The sequence below is a fragment of the Lathyrus oleraceus genome, chromosome 4, assembly GCF_024323335.1.
Source record: "Lathyrus oleraceus cultivar Zhongwan6 chromosome 4, CAAS_Psat_ZW6_1.0, whole genome shotgun sequence".
In the NCBI taxonomy this organism is placed as follows: Eukaryota; Viridiplantae; Streptophyta; class Magnoliopsida; order Fabales; family Fabaceae; genus Lathyrus; species Lathyrus oleraceus.
In genome coordinates, this window is record NC_066582.1 from 195,532,642 (window position 1) to 195,550,817 (window position 18,176).

The following is an 18,176-nucleotide window of genomic DNA, read 5'->3' on the forward strand; positions in this document are numbered from 1 at the left end:
CTTTATTACCCCACGATTACGGTATTACGGTCATGTCCCGCGAATGTAGGGATACACTTAGCAACGGCCCTTCGGTTAAATCATCATAAAATAAATCATAGTCCCTCGGATGTTGCCTTCGAATATATGATTTTGTCCCTCGATGACCCTTCGGTGTAGCCTACGGTTAAATGATGATCGTCCCTTCGAATGCTAAGGTATCCTTACAAATGTTGCCTTCAATGACCAATCGATGACCCTACAATGACCCTTTTACATCCAAAGGATAAAACTACTTACTTCTCAATAGTAAGGACAGTTTTACCCTCATAAGGATAGGAAATGCCCATAACGACCTTAGGAAGGTATAACTCTCAATTACTGGATCATAACCTAAAACATTTTCCACCCCTCACACTTTGCAAGTCCTAGAAAATCACCACTTGGTATACATTCATACTAGAATCATTACCAAGTTATATCTTTCTAAAACTGTTTTTCAAAATCAAACGAGATAAATACTTTGTATACATTCATACGAGAATCATTACAAAGTTAAACTCTCTTTTCGAAACATTTTTAAACAATTCACCAACACTTTTCAGACAAAAATATAAGTGATCCAGCAATTAAGAGCCCATGGATAACCATGGATACAAAGGGTGCTAACACCTTCCCTTTGTATAATGTACCTCCCGAACAGTAGCCAATGCCAGCCCGGGATCGGTTAACCAGGAATAAATCCATCAACAGCGCTAAGTCTGGCAAAAATCTCTCTGAATTCACAATTCTCTTGCTCAGGATGGTCCATCAAATCTGGCAGAGTTGGCTCTGGTATAATACCGGCAAAGTGCGTCTTCAAAATAAATGAAGAGCCACAGGGGTCAAACCACAGGACGGGAGACCGGAACAAAACACCTGCTTATGCAATATGATGCATGAAGTGTTTATGCATATGCTTGTTTTTATATCAAAGGAACCCGAGGGTTTTATTTGCAAACTTTGAAATATTTAAGCATTTTGATCTTACATGAGAATATCTCATCAGATATATCAGGTGAAAAAAATTTTCCCGGTTTTTTCATGTTTTGAAAATTTTTGCAAATAAACTCCTTTGAGTTCCTTGAAAATTTTCTTTTTATCTGATGATATGGATGCAGATGAATGCGTGAATGCATGAATGCAACAATCACACTCAAGGATCAAGCAAAGCACGCCAAACAAAGGTCGTGGGAAAGCTCTATGTATCCCTAATATCAATCATCCATTTTGGTGGATTTAGGTTTTCACCTTATCGACACCCAAGTTCCATTGATATTAACGGTACATGAACCGGTTCGAACATTCTTAATATCAACCAGCCGCTTTGGTGGATTTTAGGTTTTACACCTGATCCGGGATCCATTGATATTAACAATGTTTGAACGACTCAACCACGAATCACGGGTTTGTTGAGAGTCACGAGCATGGAGTCTCGGTTAAGAACCACCCAAAGGGAGTGTACTAGGGTTTAAACCTGCTAGACATGTTCTATCAGAGGTTCCCATAATCATCGTTCCATCTCTCGAATATTATCGGAGGAACGAATACTCGTATTCCAAGAATATTCTCAAGAGAAACTCTTATGAGTGTAGTATCGCGTAACAATCGTATCAGAACTGACATCTGAACGACCTCCGCACTACGGTCCTAAAAATAGGCCAAGATGGGTTTGGTAAACTAAGGTCCTTGGCTTCTGCGGCACATGATTGAAAGAATAATGCCTAACCACAAATAACTTGTGTGACATTATTAATCCAACATGACCTCCACCAAGTGAATGGACTCGCAAGTCAACTGGCTAAGGAATACTCCACACCAGTCAACAAGACTATGCCATTCTCCTATCCTAGAGTGCACTCGAGTTCGGGTACAGAACTCATCTCACAGATCACCAAAGCAAACAGCAATTGTATATCAAGCAATTCAAACATTACAATCAATACAGTGATCCCAAATTGTACAAAAATATGTCATATAACAAATAATAATATAGCACAACAAGGGTGAAAAGTAGGCAATACCACCAAGGATTCTGGTTATTGATATCCCCAGCAGAGTCGCCACTTTTCTGTAGCGGTGTATTCGTCGCTATATGATCTATCGATTAAATCATAAGCAAGAGATACAATGATATTTCGAGTCGCCACCGCACTTTTATTTATCCAAAGGACTGGCTAAAAAGCGAACAAAAGCCTAAGAAGTTTTACACGTAGAAAACTAATAAAAAGATCAGAGATTCTGGGTAAGGGGTAAATTACGCAATGGGAAGGTGTTAGGCACCCACTACGTCCTAGGTACTCCTAGGGAGCCCTTTTCACACTTGTTGTATTAAATTGTTATTTGTTATGACATAAGTATTGTGCAAACATGATTGGGATGATGAGAAAAGAATATACAAGTTTTTATTGGGTTTGAACGGATGAACCCGCTGCCTACGTACCTTCCATCAAAGGTAAGGATCAAAACGCCGTAGTTCGGCTAAAAGATTTCCAAAAGTTGGTGGATTCAGTTTTAAACACAAGCACTGAGGCTTTTCATTATCAATGGGAGAACACTCGACCAAAAAATAACATCCACCATGCGAGGATAGCTTCGACGTACTAGAGGGGTTAGCCCTGTTTTCAGTACGGAAGTCTTACTGTCGACTCACTAAGGATAGGCAAGATTTACATCAATCACAAAGATAATTGAAACCTATGGCTAATGCATGAAAAGATTAACAATGGACAAAGCCAAAACAAGTGAATGAGTGAAGTTAATTGATTGTGATTATGAAAAATGAAGTCAAAGTATGATTAAGATTAATTCAAAGAAGTATTATGAAATGGAGTTTGAGAAAAAAGTCAAGGACTTGGGTCCAGGTTTTTAGTTAGAAAACATGAAAATGTTTGCACAACACTTATGTCAAGTTTGAAATCAAAGTGTGAAAAGGTTTAGGACATAATGGATGAATGGATGGAAATGGATTGTAAAAACTTCTTAGAAGGTTCACTTCTTGAAATCATATGGGAGATGATTCAAGTGTGTCCTTTGGAATAGGCAATAAGCAATAATAACAAACAAACAAGAAAGTCAACAAAAGCGGATATCGGATGCCAATCACTGGGCTTATACCAATCTCCTAAAATAAAACTGGATATCAGATGCCACTCAATGGTCTTACACTAATCTCCTCAAACAAAGAAGATAAAAGGTGGATACCGGATACCAATAGATGGATTTACACCAGTCTCCTAAAACAGAAATGGATATCAGAGGCCACTCAATGGTCTTACACTAATCTCCTAAAACAAAATGAAACTTGGATACCGGATGCCAATCTGTCTGGACTTATACCAATATCCAACATATGATCATAGGAAAGCAAATGCCAACTTGCAGGGACTTATAGTTGCAACCTCACATAAACAAAGAAAAACAAAACATGGAAATCAGATGCCAATCTGTCTGGGCTTACTCTAACCTCCACAGTATGGTCCTAGGAATACAAATGCCAACTTGCAGGGACTTACAGTTGTATCCTCACATACAAACGAACAAAGCAATATGTGATCATAGGAAAGCAAATGCCAACTTACAGGGACTTACAATTGCAACCTCACATATAATAAAATGCATCAAGCAAAGAGATGAGATGAGTGGCCAAGGTGATGGTCTTATACTCACTTCCATATCATAGGAGCAATGGCCAATGAATGGTCTTACAATTGTCCTCAATGGGTAAACAACAAAGACAAGTCATAAAGACAAATGAGATGATTATGCATTGATGAGCATTTAATGATGATGATAATAAATGCATGAAGCATACAAGCAAACATGTGCATATGAAGCAATCAATCAATCAATGAATAACAAACAGCACACTCTATAGCCAAACAAGGAGGCTCACACAAGAGGGTTAGGCACTAAGGCCAACTGGAATAGGGTAAAAAGTTGCTCTTAACCTTGCCATTGAGAGGCTAAGGTGAAGCAGATGAAAGGAGATGAGGGGTGTGCCTCATTGCTCTTATCCCTGATCAGGGAGAGCATATAAGAAAGTGTGGGAGTTCAGAAAGTAGGAACTCTCTCCACATATTAGACTCGATTGATCTTGGGCTAAGATCTCAATGCTACAACCATGTAATGGGAGCAAGGAGAAGACTCACTGAATAGTAGGGGATAGGTTACTTATCCCTTTGATCTACCAATTGCCTTATTTGAAGGACTTTTCCTGCTTGGGACAATTTTAAACACACACAAGCATTGCCTCTTAAGGAGGACTTCAGACAGTTTGCCCGGTCAAATAACAGACCGGGTCTCCAGACTACATGAAGAGAGAGGGATTACCTCAAAGCAAATTGCTAAATAGCAAAGCAAAGCAAGTTCAAAGAACTTAAGCAACTAAGGGTACCTGAAATAGTCAAACTAATCAGTACACAGTTCAACAGTTAAAACAAAAGGAATGGACTCAACAGTTAACACAGAGAAACAAGTGTGCAAAGCACAAGACTCAAGTCACATGAGTCACACCTACAAAACAAAGGTTAGTACATGGTATAATCAAGCTCAATCAAATTTGTATGGTTTCTTTGAAGCATTGATGCTTAACCTGAAACAATGAACTCAACATAAGTCCAAAAGACCACTAGGGCAAGCCTAGGGTCAAAAACAAAAGGAAAAGTCAAAACAGCAAATGAAAGTCAACTAAAGTCAAGTTCAAACATTTGAGAAGCAAGCACAATTGGTTTCAAGCTTATATCATGCATCATCATCATTTTATAGACCAAAGAAGTCAAAACATGGCAAGAGGGAGCACACAAAAGGTCAACAGCAAGACCAAGCTCAAACCCAAACATAATCAATTCCAAAAATTATGAAATAATTCATACTCAATCACAATCCATAACATAGCATGCATATGAAAATTCAGCTCAATTGGATCATGGGAAGATAGTCAAATAAAATCAGGAAGTCAAACACAATATCAAGTGTGCACAAAGAAGTCAACAAAACATGTGTCATCTTCAAAAAATCATAACAAAATGAAAACAGATGAGAAATGGATGGGATTAACACCAATGCAAAGCTCAAGATGTCTAGTATGCACATGTGAAATTTCATGATCATACAATAAAATATGAGAATTTCACAAAGGATTTGGCAAGATGCATCACACAAAGTCAACAATTGACTAGGCAGGGAAGAAAAATCACAAGCAATTGGGAAATGGCATAATTAATTCCAGGAAAAATCACACATCAACTAGACATATAAGAGATGGCTCATGCAAAATTTCACATTATTTGAAGGCCAGGAAGCATGTGAACAAAAATCATGAAATGGCATATCATTGGTGTGACACAAATTGTCACACCCTACTTCCAAAATTTGTATCTCACAAACCACATGTGATAAATGCACAAACTCTACATCAAAATGAGCATGAATGAGTGTAGAATGACCACAAAAAATTTCAACTCAAATGGATGCAACATGATCATTTCACAAAAGGAATGGCAAAAGGTATCAATTAAGCATACATGTTAAGAAACCTAGAGCCAATAAAAATCCAGCCAACCAAAAATTCAGCAAAAATCATGATAAAATTCTAGACATTCATGTGAAAATGATGGAAAAAATTTCATGAATTTTGGATGTGAAATGCACAAGTTATGAATTTTATAAGTTGAGTGACAATTTGAAATGAAATGAGCAAAAGAACATGATTCAATGGTCAATGGTGGTTGACCGAGTGGCATTTTTGAAATTACCACACCCACTAACCTAAACGCAGCGTACAGACCAATGCAAGGAAATGTTTTAATTGGTTACTAACCAATGGAACAGTAACTCGGCAGCAGAGTCAAACAACAACAGCCAATCCATTCACAAGTTCAAAAACCCTTAGGGTTTATGCAGCAGCCACAGCATTTCAAGTTTATGGTTCATCCTCAAACAACAGATTGCCAACAGAAATATTCACACAACATGGCATTTACATTCGTGCAACATCAAACAGCAACAAATCAAACATATGAAACTCAGATTTCTGGAAATGCAGTAGGGTTTCAACAGCAATGTTCATCTTCATGCAATCATCATAGTAAAACGAATTCAAACAAAATTATGCAAACCACATGGCAACACAATCATGATGTTCATGCAACATATAACAACAGCACACCAAACACGATTCTGGGGAAAAAAAATCTGGAAACAAGCTAGGGTTTCTGCAGTACAACATGTATGTTCATCTTCAACAAATTCGTGAGGAAAATATTTGCCCAGAAATTGAAAACCAACACACTATTCTCATCAGCAAATCAAGCACAACAATATTCCAACAAGCATTTGCATCAAATCGAGCTCATATGGAAGAATCACACCAAACATCAAATGAACATCAATCTTTAAACACAAATTATTCACTCAATACTTAATCATTTTATGTGAATCAAAGCTCAAAATGCTCAGCATGTAAAGATCTATTGGACATATAGCATGGATTAGAGAATGAAGAGAGTCGAAATCTTACTTGGTTATGAAGAAATTTGTAAAACAGTGGTTCTTTGAGTGATGCAGCTCGAAACAGATGAAGATAATGCTTTGAAATGATGAATCCTTGAGGTAGGTTAGCTCAATGATGCTTGGAAAACTTCACAGCTCGAATTGCCATTGTTGTATGCTTGGAAAAACAGAACTCAAGAGGGGGTTTCAGCTGGGATTTAATGGTTGTAAACAACTCACAAAGATGGTCAGGCCATGGAACAATGAAAGCTAGCTCAAGGGTTTTGGAGTTTTGAGCAGAATTTCCCAAATCGTGCCAATTCCAAAATGAGAGAATGAGAGTGTTTTTCTGTGCTTGGAGGCTGTGTCTCTAGGTTTCCAAAATGGCAGAAAAGTTGATTTTATATGACTGTTTAAGGTTGCTTAAACATGTGCTAATCAAAGTTAACTTAATGGAGCCAATTTGCATTTTTGCTAATTTTGCACAAGTGGATATGGAGGTGTATGGTCTGCACGATTTGGGCTTCAAAACAGGCTGCACATGACCCTTATGTTTGCTGTTTTATGTCTGCTCATGAAGTGCTAACAAGGATTTACTCTAATGAAGCCATTTGCAAATTTGCTAATTTCCCACATATGCACATGGAGGTGTATGCTTCTGGCCGAGTTTGGGCCCTAGACATATCTCAAACAACATTCCAAACATTTCCCAATTGGCCAAAAGTATTAAAACTTGCTAAATCAAAAAGTCAACTTTTGGTCAAACTTGAATTTTAAATGAAACAAGTCAAAAAATGCCATTTTGCATGGCAGGGTTTTGGTTCATGATGTTTATATTTTTGAAAAGAGGAGATGAAATGTGGTTTGTAGGAAAAAACCCCACCAAATTTGGCCTTATGGTTCATGAGATATGGCTTGTTGAAGTTCATAAATTTTTGAAATTGAATTGATCATATCTTGCAAACCATCCATGGGATTTGAGAGTTCTTGGACTTTTTGAAAATGGGAGAACAAGATCTTCAACTTTAATTTTGGGCAAAAATTCATTTGGAGCTTGTATCATGATGTAAGTTTAAGATCAAGAAGTTTCCATTTTTGGCAGTTGAAATTACAGGTCCACTTTCTATTTTGGGAAATTTTCTGTTTGACTTCAAATTCTTCCATGATGAGTTTTGACATGATATATGAGGCTTATACAAGCATGAATGAGCTCCTTCAAATCAATTCCATCCATCAAATCACTGATTAAATCCACAGTTGACCAAGTTTGACTTCAGTTGACTTTTCTAGGGTTTTGGATGACTGGAGCATTTCTGATGAATTCCAAACCCTAATTCTTTGAGAACTTGATTTCAAATGATGTCCCAAGTTGTATGAACTCTTGATTATTGATCATGGTGCCCAAATTCTGCAAGAATGGCCACCATCCACTGCTTTGACTGACCAATGACTGACTTTGACCTAATTGCTGATGATTGCTTCAACTGCAAGCAACAAGGTTAAACTGACAATATTTTTGTACTTTTTGGTTAGTAAACATATGAAAAGCAAAGATATACAAATGCAAGACATGCTTGGTGATCAAGAACCACACTCATAAGGCAACCTACCCACTAGGAGGGAAGCTAGGGCATGCAATGATCCTTGAGGTTATGACATGAGATGATATGGGCCATGAGGGATCTTAGGGCCCAAAATTGGGGTCTTACAGATGCCCCTATTTAAGGTCATTCTAGCCGGAGAAGTGAAGTTTAGAAATCTTCATCTCGACGCGGTAGAATGGGCTTAAATAACAGTAATGAGACAAATTTTGGTCCCTAAGAGACCTCATGATGCAAATGTATGCATGCAAAAGACACAAATTCTGTGGGGAATATGATTCACACAGAAGAAAAGACGATCCATCGGAGTAATACACTCACCAGGAACAGAGACTCTAACAAGACTCTAGTTGGGGATAAACAAAACTGACATAACGTGAATGAAACACGACTCCGATTAAGGGAATAACAGAAAACAGACTGGAGACCTCACTGGGGAGTGAAGGACTCACACTGGGGAGAATAATTCCAAAGGAAAATAAATCCATTGGAGAGACACAAGCTGACTCCTGGGGAGAAGCGACAGAAAACTTCACTGAGGAAGCACCAAAGAAAATGAGATGTTACTGGTATGAGGGTAACAAAGAAACAGGAAGGAACACCAAGGGTACCGGGTTGTAGGTATGTAACAGGTGACCAACCAAAGACGTGAATTGGTGTGTGTTCCAAAACACTCATCATCCTGAAGAGAGCGAAAGCAAACTTGTTTAAGGATGGACAAAAAAACGTGAATTGGTGTGTGTTCCAAGACACTCATCACCCTGAAGAAAGCTAGAACAGCAGACTTGTTTTAAAGGATGGACAAAAAAGCGTGAATTGGTGTGTGTTCCAAAACACTCATCACCCTGAAGAAAGCTAGAACAGCAGACTTGTTTAAGGATGGACAAAAAACGTGAATTGGTGTGTGTTCCAAAACACTCATCACCCTGAAGAAAGCTAGAACAGCAGACTTGTTTAAGGATGGACAAAAAAACGTGAATTGGTGTGTGTTCCAAAACACTCATCACCCTGAAGAAAGCTAGAACAGCAGACTTGTTTAAGGATGGACAAAAAACGTGAATTGGTGTGTGTTCCAAAACACTCATCACCCTGAAGAAAGCTAGAACAGCAGACTTGTTTAAGGATGGACAAAAAAACGTGAATTGGTGTGTGTTCCAAAACACTCATCACCCTGAAGAAAGCTAGAACAGCAGACTTGTTTAAGGATGGACAAAAAAACGTGAATTGGTGTGTGTTCCAAAACACTCATCACCCTGAAGAAAGCTAGAACAGCAGACTTGTTTAAGGATGGACAAAAAAACGTGAATTGGTGTGTGTTCCAAAACACTCATCACCCTGAAGAAAGCTAGAACAGCAGACTTGTTTAAGGATGGACAAAAAACGTGAATTGGTGTGTGTTCCAAAACACTCATCACCCTGAAGAAAGCTAGAACAGCAGACTTGTTTAAGGATGGACAAAAAACGTGAATTGGTGTGTGTTCCAAAACACTCATCATCCAAAACACAAACTGGTTAAAGGATGGGCATTCGATTCTACAGAGAATACGAATCTTGCTCAGCTGGGGAAAATCAACAAAGGATTCCAACTAAAGAGCGCATGAGATATATTATTCATTACCGGCAGACCGTGAATAATATACTCGCATGGAAGATTATCCACAACCGGTTACTGGGTTAATAAAGGATAAATCAACCGAAAAGAAAGGCATCGGGATACCAAACTAGGTATATAATGATAACCAATCAAAAGGGAGCAACAGACATTACCAACAAAAGGGTAAATGAAAGGCGATCTGCTGAGGATAATTTGCAAGCATCCGACAATTATCCACAGGGACTAGCTGGGGATGTATTGGTATACAACCAATGATCCGGGGAACAAATCACTAGCAAACGGTGAAAGGACCCACTGGGGATAAAATTGCTAGCATACGGCAATTATCCACAAAAGACTTGCTAGGGATATAAGTGCTGATCTGAGCAACTTATCCAAGCAAAGGAAAATCAACATCAAGAACTAGATGGAGATAACCATAAAATTAGGGTTTACATCTACCGAATACGGAGTAGAAGACCAAAAACTCCGCGTGGGGATAGAACAAATCACAAATCCGCACGGGAAACTAAAATAGGGTTTATAACAAACCACAAACTGCTGAAGAGCAGGAAAATAGGATTTACGACTACCGGGTAGTAGGTAGAAAACCAAAAACTCTGGCTGGAGAATAAAATGTGTATAACCACAAATTCTGTTAAGAAAGCCAGGAAGAATAGGACTTATAACTACCGGTTTGTGGGTAGAGGCCCAAAAACATTCCGCTGGGGAACAACCCACTGGGAAGCACAAGACGTTGACAAATAGCCAATTCGGGAATGATCCGAAAAGACAGACTGAATAAAGACATGTCCTAATGAGGATGTAACCCAAATAGGAAAATCCATCCCAATATATGTGTTGGGAGGAAACGGAAGAAACCGTCATCCACGAGGATATATCTCAGTGGGGAACTGCAGAAAGAAAGACAAACATTTTCTGCTTATGGGGTTGACTCTATATGGAGAGATTTTAAACACCCGACATCTGCTTGGGGAGATCTGTAAAGAGATCTATATCACCATAGCAGGAGACACGACAAACAAAAGATATATGGCAAGAAATGCAACATGAATATCTGAATGTTTATGAATATGCATGAATATGCGTGATCTATGTTTGATGAATGCTGACAAAACAGACAATTCTAACACAAACAGGTTCAGGAATCAAACGTCCGGTATTATACTTCCAGGGGAAAAACCAGCTGGAGAGCCAATCTGCGGAGATCCACATGCTGTAAAGCAAAGATCTGCGGGTACTGCTGAAAAAACAGAGGAAAAGAGATATCAGGAAACAACCCAATCAGGGTACAGAAAGTCACAACGGGCAAAAACAGCCACCAAGACAAGTCTGTAGGGGAACAAGAGAAGTCCCAAAGATATCTGCAGGGGATCTCAGTGTCAACTGAGAAACAAAAGAGCGCATAGCACGAACTGCTGTAGAAGCAAATCCACATAACTCCGTTGGGGAACAACCCACTGAGGGAGAATGAATCATCCAAATAGAATCTAACTGCATAAGCAATTCTACTGGGGAAAACTGTCGGCTACTCTCTTGGGAACAAACCACTGAGGGAGGACAGATCAAACAAGTAGATCCTGCAACGAACCACTCCACTTGGGGAGAATATGCAAAGCAAACTGATCACAACAAGTAGATTCTGCAATATAAGCCACTCTACTGGGGATCACAAGCAGTCAGGAAATTAATCCGTTCTCGGGATGCTAGAGCCATCATCCGACCATACTGGGGATTGAAGGAGCAATCAACAGGCGAAACTGCCACAACAAACACTCTGCAGACTAGGCTGAGGAAAAGATGAATGCAATACTGGGATGTCAACCCAAATCAACCACTGAATAGGAAAATAAATCCTGCTCTGCTAAGGAGAGAAACACTCTGATGGAGAGATAGCAACAATTCCGCAGACGACTTCGCCGGGGAAAAGGTAAAGTACCGGGTATCAAACCGCTGACTTACCGAGTCTTCAAAAAGAAAGCGATCGTGCTGAGGAAACAGACAATTCCGCTGGCAACTGCACTGGGAAGAGTGACAACAACTCTGTTCGCAAATCCGATGGGGATATCAATAACAGCTCTACTCGCGACTCAGAGGGGAATATCAATCAATCAGTTATACTCATGACTGCGCTGAGGAGACAAATAAAGTCTGAGGTATACGACCCACTGGAGAAAATGACGGGGCACCAAGATGACAAACCATCAACCGCCGAAACTTCACAAGAAAACACCCATGCTGGGAAAACTGCTGCTGGAGAAAACGAAGTCCTCAACAACACCACTGCTTGCGACTATACTGGGGAACAACCCCAACAACAACTCTGTCTGAGGAACAACCTCAACAAAGATCTGAAGAAAGAAGATACAACCAAATCAGGAATATGAACGAATGTCTTACCTGTTGGAAATCATGCCACCCTCGGGAGAGCACTGAGATATTCTTGAGTATCCTTTCAATCTTGTGAATGTTCACTTTGTCTAAAACAATATATTTTGAAAAATTTGATTTGTTTAAAACAATGACATTTTATCAATTTAAAACATGCAAAACATTTGTTGAATTGAAACAAATAAGAATGCAAATAATTGGATAAAAAGCTCAAATTGATTTGATGGAATGGTAGTCTGCAAATGGCAAGACTCCATAGATTTGTACAAATTTGAAATCAGTGATATATATTGGAAGAGGGCTACATTGAACATAATGATCCTTTCTCTACCAATTTGAATCTCGATGTATCCGAAGCTTCAGTTGACGACGAATCGAGAATCTTCTGACGAAATGACGACTGATGAACAGAAAGTCTTGTCAGGATGCAGTCACTTGCCAAATCCCTAATTTTTGCCTAGATTGCCCCAGGGTGAGGTACTCAATCTAGCGGGATGCAAATATATTTCTTTTTTTTTCAAGTCTCTAATTTTTGCCTGGATTACCCTTGCGGGTTCTCCACCGAGACGCTCATTTTTGCCTAAGCCGCCCTTTCGGGTTTTCAACTTAGCGAGCTATTCTGTTTTTTCATTATTTTTTTCATTTGCATATACTTTTTTTCTAGGCAAAGTATCTCTTAACTGCATCTGAATTCACAGGACGAGTGAAATCCTCCCCATCCATTGTTGTAAGCATCAAAGCACCGCCTGAAAAGGCTCTCTTAACAACATATGGACCCTCGTAGTTTGGAGTCCACTTGCCCCTGGAATCGGGCGCGAAAGACAAAACTTTCTTGAGCACGAGGTCACCTTCTCGGAACACACGAGGCTTGACCTTCTTGTCGAATGCTTTCTTCATTCTCTGTTGATATAACTGACCATGGCACATGGCAGTTAATCTCTTCTCTTCGATCAAATTCAGTTGGTCGTAACGACTCTGAATCCATTCAGCATCAGTCAACTAGGGACTTGAGGGTATACTTTTTCTTTTTCTTTTTTGGAAAAAATATTTGGAAAATTTTTCCTGATTTTTTTGTTTTTTCTTCTTTTTCACCCTCTTTTTTTTTTTTTTTTTTTTTCCGATTGCATTTGCAATGCCCCAGTTTGAATGTTTTTGCTGATTCTCATGATACAGCTGAATGAGCCTCTTTTCGTGCTCAAGAAGGCGGGTAATCTCGTCAGGAATCCCCTTCAACATCATCTTCCTCTGCCTCAGATACAAGGACTTCAAGATTGGGAGATGGCGTTGGATCATTATGTTCAATGGGTTTAGAAATCCCTGCATAATGATTCTGGATAATGAAAAGCTTTTGAATTTTAAACAAGCAAATCATTTATGCAGATGAAAAAAGTGTTTTTTGTTTTTCATGGTTTTTTGTGATCACTGATTTCATGCAAAAAGAAAAAAGTGAAAACAAATGGAAAAACAAATGTTTGACAATGCATTAATTGAATGAAAACATCATTGCATTAAATGCTGCCAGCAATGTCATTGCTTCTCCTTTTGGCATGGGAGAAGGGTTTCAAACAAAATGAACAATTCGCGCTGACTTATGAATGACCGTAGGAACATCCACAGCGACCCAATTGTGGCAGACACCACCAGGAATGATGAAATTGTTCTCATCTTCTTCAATGATAGCAGCAGCTTCCTCCTCTGCAGGTTGATCAGCATGGATGAATCCTCCACTTGCGAACAAACCTTGCTCATTAAGTGCCCCAGAACAGTAGCCAATGCCAGCCCGGGATCGGTTAACCAGGAATAAATCCATCAACAGCGCTAAGTCTGGCAAAAATCTCTCTGAATTCACAATTCTCTTGCTCAGGATGGTCCATCAAATCTGGCAGAGTTGGCTCTGGTATAATACCGGCAAAGTGCGTCTTCAAAATAAATGAAGAGCCACAGGGGTCAAACCACAGGACGGGAGACCGGAACAAAACACCTGCTTATGCAATATGATGCATGAAGTGTTTATGCATATGCTTGTTTTTATATCAAAGGAACCCGAGGGTTTTATTTGCAAACTTTGAAATATTTAAGCATTTTGATCTTACATGAGAATATCTCATCAGATATATCAGGTGAAAAAAAATTTCCCGGTTTTTTCATGTTTTGAAAATTTTTGCAAATAAACTCCTTTGAGTTCCTTGAAAATTTTCTTTTTATCTGATGATATGGATGCAGATGAATGCGTGAATGCATGAATGCAACAATCACACTCAAGGATCAAGCAAAGCACGCCAAACAAAGGTCGTGGGAAAGCTCTATGTATCCCTAATATCAATCATCCATTTTGGTGGATTTAGGTTTTCACCTTATCGACACCCAAGTTCCATTGATATTAACGGTACATGAACCGGTTCGAACATTCTTAATATCAACCAGCCGCTTTGGTGGATTTTAGGTTTTACACCTGATCCGGGATCCATTGATATTAACAATGTTTGAACGACTCAACCACGAATCACGGGTTTGTTGAGAGTCACGAGCATGGAGTCTCGGTTAAGAACCACCCAAAGGGAGTGTACTAGGGTTTAAACCTGCTAGACATGTTCTATCAGAGGTTCCCATAATCATCGTTCCATCTCTCGAATATTATCGGAGGAACGAATACTCGTATTCCAAGAATATTCTCAAGAGAAACTCTTATGAGTGTAGTATCGCGTAACAATCGTATCAGAACTGACATCTGAACGACCTCCGCACTACGGTCCTAAAAATAGGCCAAGATGGGTTTGGTAAACTAAGGTCCTTGGCTTCTGCGGCACATGATTGAAAGAATAATGCCTAACCACAAATAACTTGTGTGACATTATTAATCCAACATGACCTCCACCAAGTGAATGGACTCGCAAGTCAACTGGCTAAGGAATACTCCACACCAGTCAACAAGACTATGCCATTCTCCTATCCTAGAGTGCACTCGAGTTCGGGTACAGAACTCATCTCACAGATCACCAAAGCAAACAGCAATTGTATATCAAGCAATTCAAACATTACAATCAATACAGTGATCCCAAATTGTACAAAAATATGTCATATAACAAATAATAATATAGCACAACAAGGGTGAAAAGTAGGCAATACCACCAAGGATTCTGGTTATTGATATCCCCAGCAGAGTCGCCACTTTTCTGTAGCGGTGTATTCGTCGCTATATGATCTATCGATTAAATCATAAGCAAGAGATACAATGATATTTCGAGTCGCCACCGCACTTTTATTTATCCAAAGGACTGGCTAAAAAGCGAACAAAAGCCTAAGAAGTTTTACACGTAGAAAACTAATAAAAAGATCAGAGATTCTGGGTAAGGGGTAAATTACGCAATGGGAAGGTGTTAGGCACCCACTACGTCCTAGGTACTCCTAGGGAGCCCTTTTCACACTTGTTGTATTAAATTGTTATTTGTTATGACATAAGTATTGTGCAAACATGATTGGGATGATGAGAAAAGAATATACAAGTTTTTATTGGGTTTGAACGGATGAACCCGCTGCCTACGTACCTTCCATCAAAGGTAAGGATCAAAACGCCGTAGTTCGGCTAAAAGATTTCCAAAAGTTGGTGGATTCAGTTTTAAACACAAGCACTGAGGCTTTTCATTATCAATGGGAGAACACTCGACCAAAAAACAACATCCACCATGCGAGGATAGCTTCGACGTACTAGAGGGGTTAGCCCTGTTTTCAGTACGGAAGTCTTACTGTCGACTCACTAAGGATAGGCAAGATTTACATCAATCACAAAGATAATTGAAACCTATGGCTAATGCATGAAAAGATTAACAATGGACAAAGCCAAAACAAGTGAATGAGTGAAGTTAATTGATTGTGATTATGAAAAATGAAGTCAAAGTATGATTAAGATTAATTCAAAGAAGTATTATGAAATGGAGTTTGAGAAAAAAGTCAAGGACTTGGGTCCAGGTTTTTAGTTAGAAAACATGAAAATGTTTGCACAACACTTATGTCAAGTTTGAAATCAAAGTGTGAAAAGGTTTAGGACATAATGGATGAATGGATGGAAATGGATTGTAAAAACTTCTTAGAAGGTTCACTTCTTGAAATCATATGGGAGATGATTCAAGTGTGTCCTTTGGAATAGGCAATAAGCAATAATAACAAACAAACAAGAAAGTCAACAAAAGCGGATATCGGATGCCAATCACTGGGCTTATACCAATCTCCTAAAATAAAACTGGATATCAGATGCCACTCAATGGTCTTACACTAATCTCCTCAAACAAAGAAGATAAAAGGTGGATACCGGATACCAATAGATGGATTTACACCAGTCTCCTAAAACAGAAATGGATATCAGAGGCCACTCAATGGTCTTACACTAATCTCCTAAAACAAAATGAAACTTGGATACCGGATGCCAATCTGTCTGGACTTATACCAATATCCAACATATGATCATAGGAAAGCAAATGCCAACTTGCAGGGACTTATAGTTGCAACCTCACATAAACAAAGAAAAACAAAACATGGAAATTAGATGCCAATCTGTCTGGGCTTACTCTAACCTCCACAGTATGGTCCTAGGAATACAAATGCCAACTTGCAGGGACTTACAGTTGTATCCTCACATACAAACGAACAAAGCAATATGTGATCATAGGAAAGCAAATGCCAACTTACAGGGACTTACAATTGCAACCTCACATATAATAAAATGCATCAAGCAAAGAGATGAGATGAGTGGCCAAGGTGATGGTCTTATACTCACTTCCATATCATAGGAGCAATGGCCAATGAATGGTCTTACAATTGTCCTCAATGGGTAAACAACAAAGACAAGTCATAAAGACAAATGAGATGATTATGCATTGATGAGCATTTAATGATGATGATAATAAATGCATGAAGCATACAAGCAAACATGTGCATATGAAGCAATCAATCAATCAATGAATAACAAACAGCACACTCTATAGCCAAACAAGGAGGCTCACACAAGAGGGTTAGGCACTGAGGCCAACTGGAATAGGGTAAAAAGTTGCTCTTAACCTTGCCATTGAGAGGCTAAGGTGAAGCAGATGAAAGGAGATGAGGGGTGTGCCTCATTGCTCTTATCCCTGATCAGGGAGAGCATATAAGAAAGTGTGGGAGTTCAGAAAGTAGGAACTCTCTCCACATATTAGACTCGATTGATCTTGGGCTAAGATCTCAATGCTACAACCATGTAATGGGAGCAAGGAGAAGACTCACTGAATAGTAGGGGATAGGTTACTTATCCCTTTGATCTACCAATTGCCTTATTTGAAGGACTTTTCCTGCTTGGGACAATTTTAAACACACACAAGCATTGCCTCTTAAGGAGGACTTCAGACAGTTTGCCCGGTCAAATAACAGACCGGGTCTCCAGACTACATGAAGAGAGAGGGATTACCTCAAAGCAAATTGCTAAATAGCAAAGCAAAGCAAGTTCAAAGAACTTAAGCAACTAAGGGTACCTGAAATAGTCAAACTAATCAGTACACAGTTCAACAGTTAAAACAAAAGGAATGGACTCAACAGTCAACACAGAGAAACAAGTGTGCAAAGCACAAGACTCAAGTCACATGAGTCACACCTACAAAACAAAGGTTAGTACATGGTATAATCAAGCTCAATCAAATTTGTATGGTTTCTTTGAAGCATTGATGCTTAACCTGAAACAATGAACTCAACATAAGTCCAAAAGACCACTAGGGCAAGCCTAGGGTCAAAAACAAAAGGAAAAGTCAAAACAGCAAATGAAAGTCAACCAAAGTCAAGTTCAAACATTTGAGAAGCAAGCACAATTGGTTTCAAGCTTATATCATGCATCATCATCATTTTATAGACCAAAGAAGTCAAAACATGGCAAGAGGGAGCACACAAAAGGTCAACAGCAAGACCAAGCTCAAACCCAAACATAATCAATTCCAAAAATTATGAAATAATTCATACTCAATCACAATCCATAACATAGTATGCATATGAAAATTCAGCTCAATTGGATCATGGGAAGATAGTCAAATAAAATCAGGAAG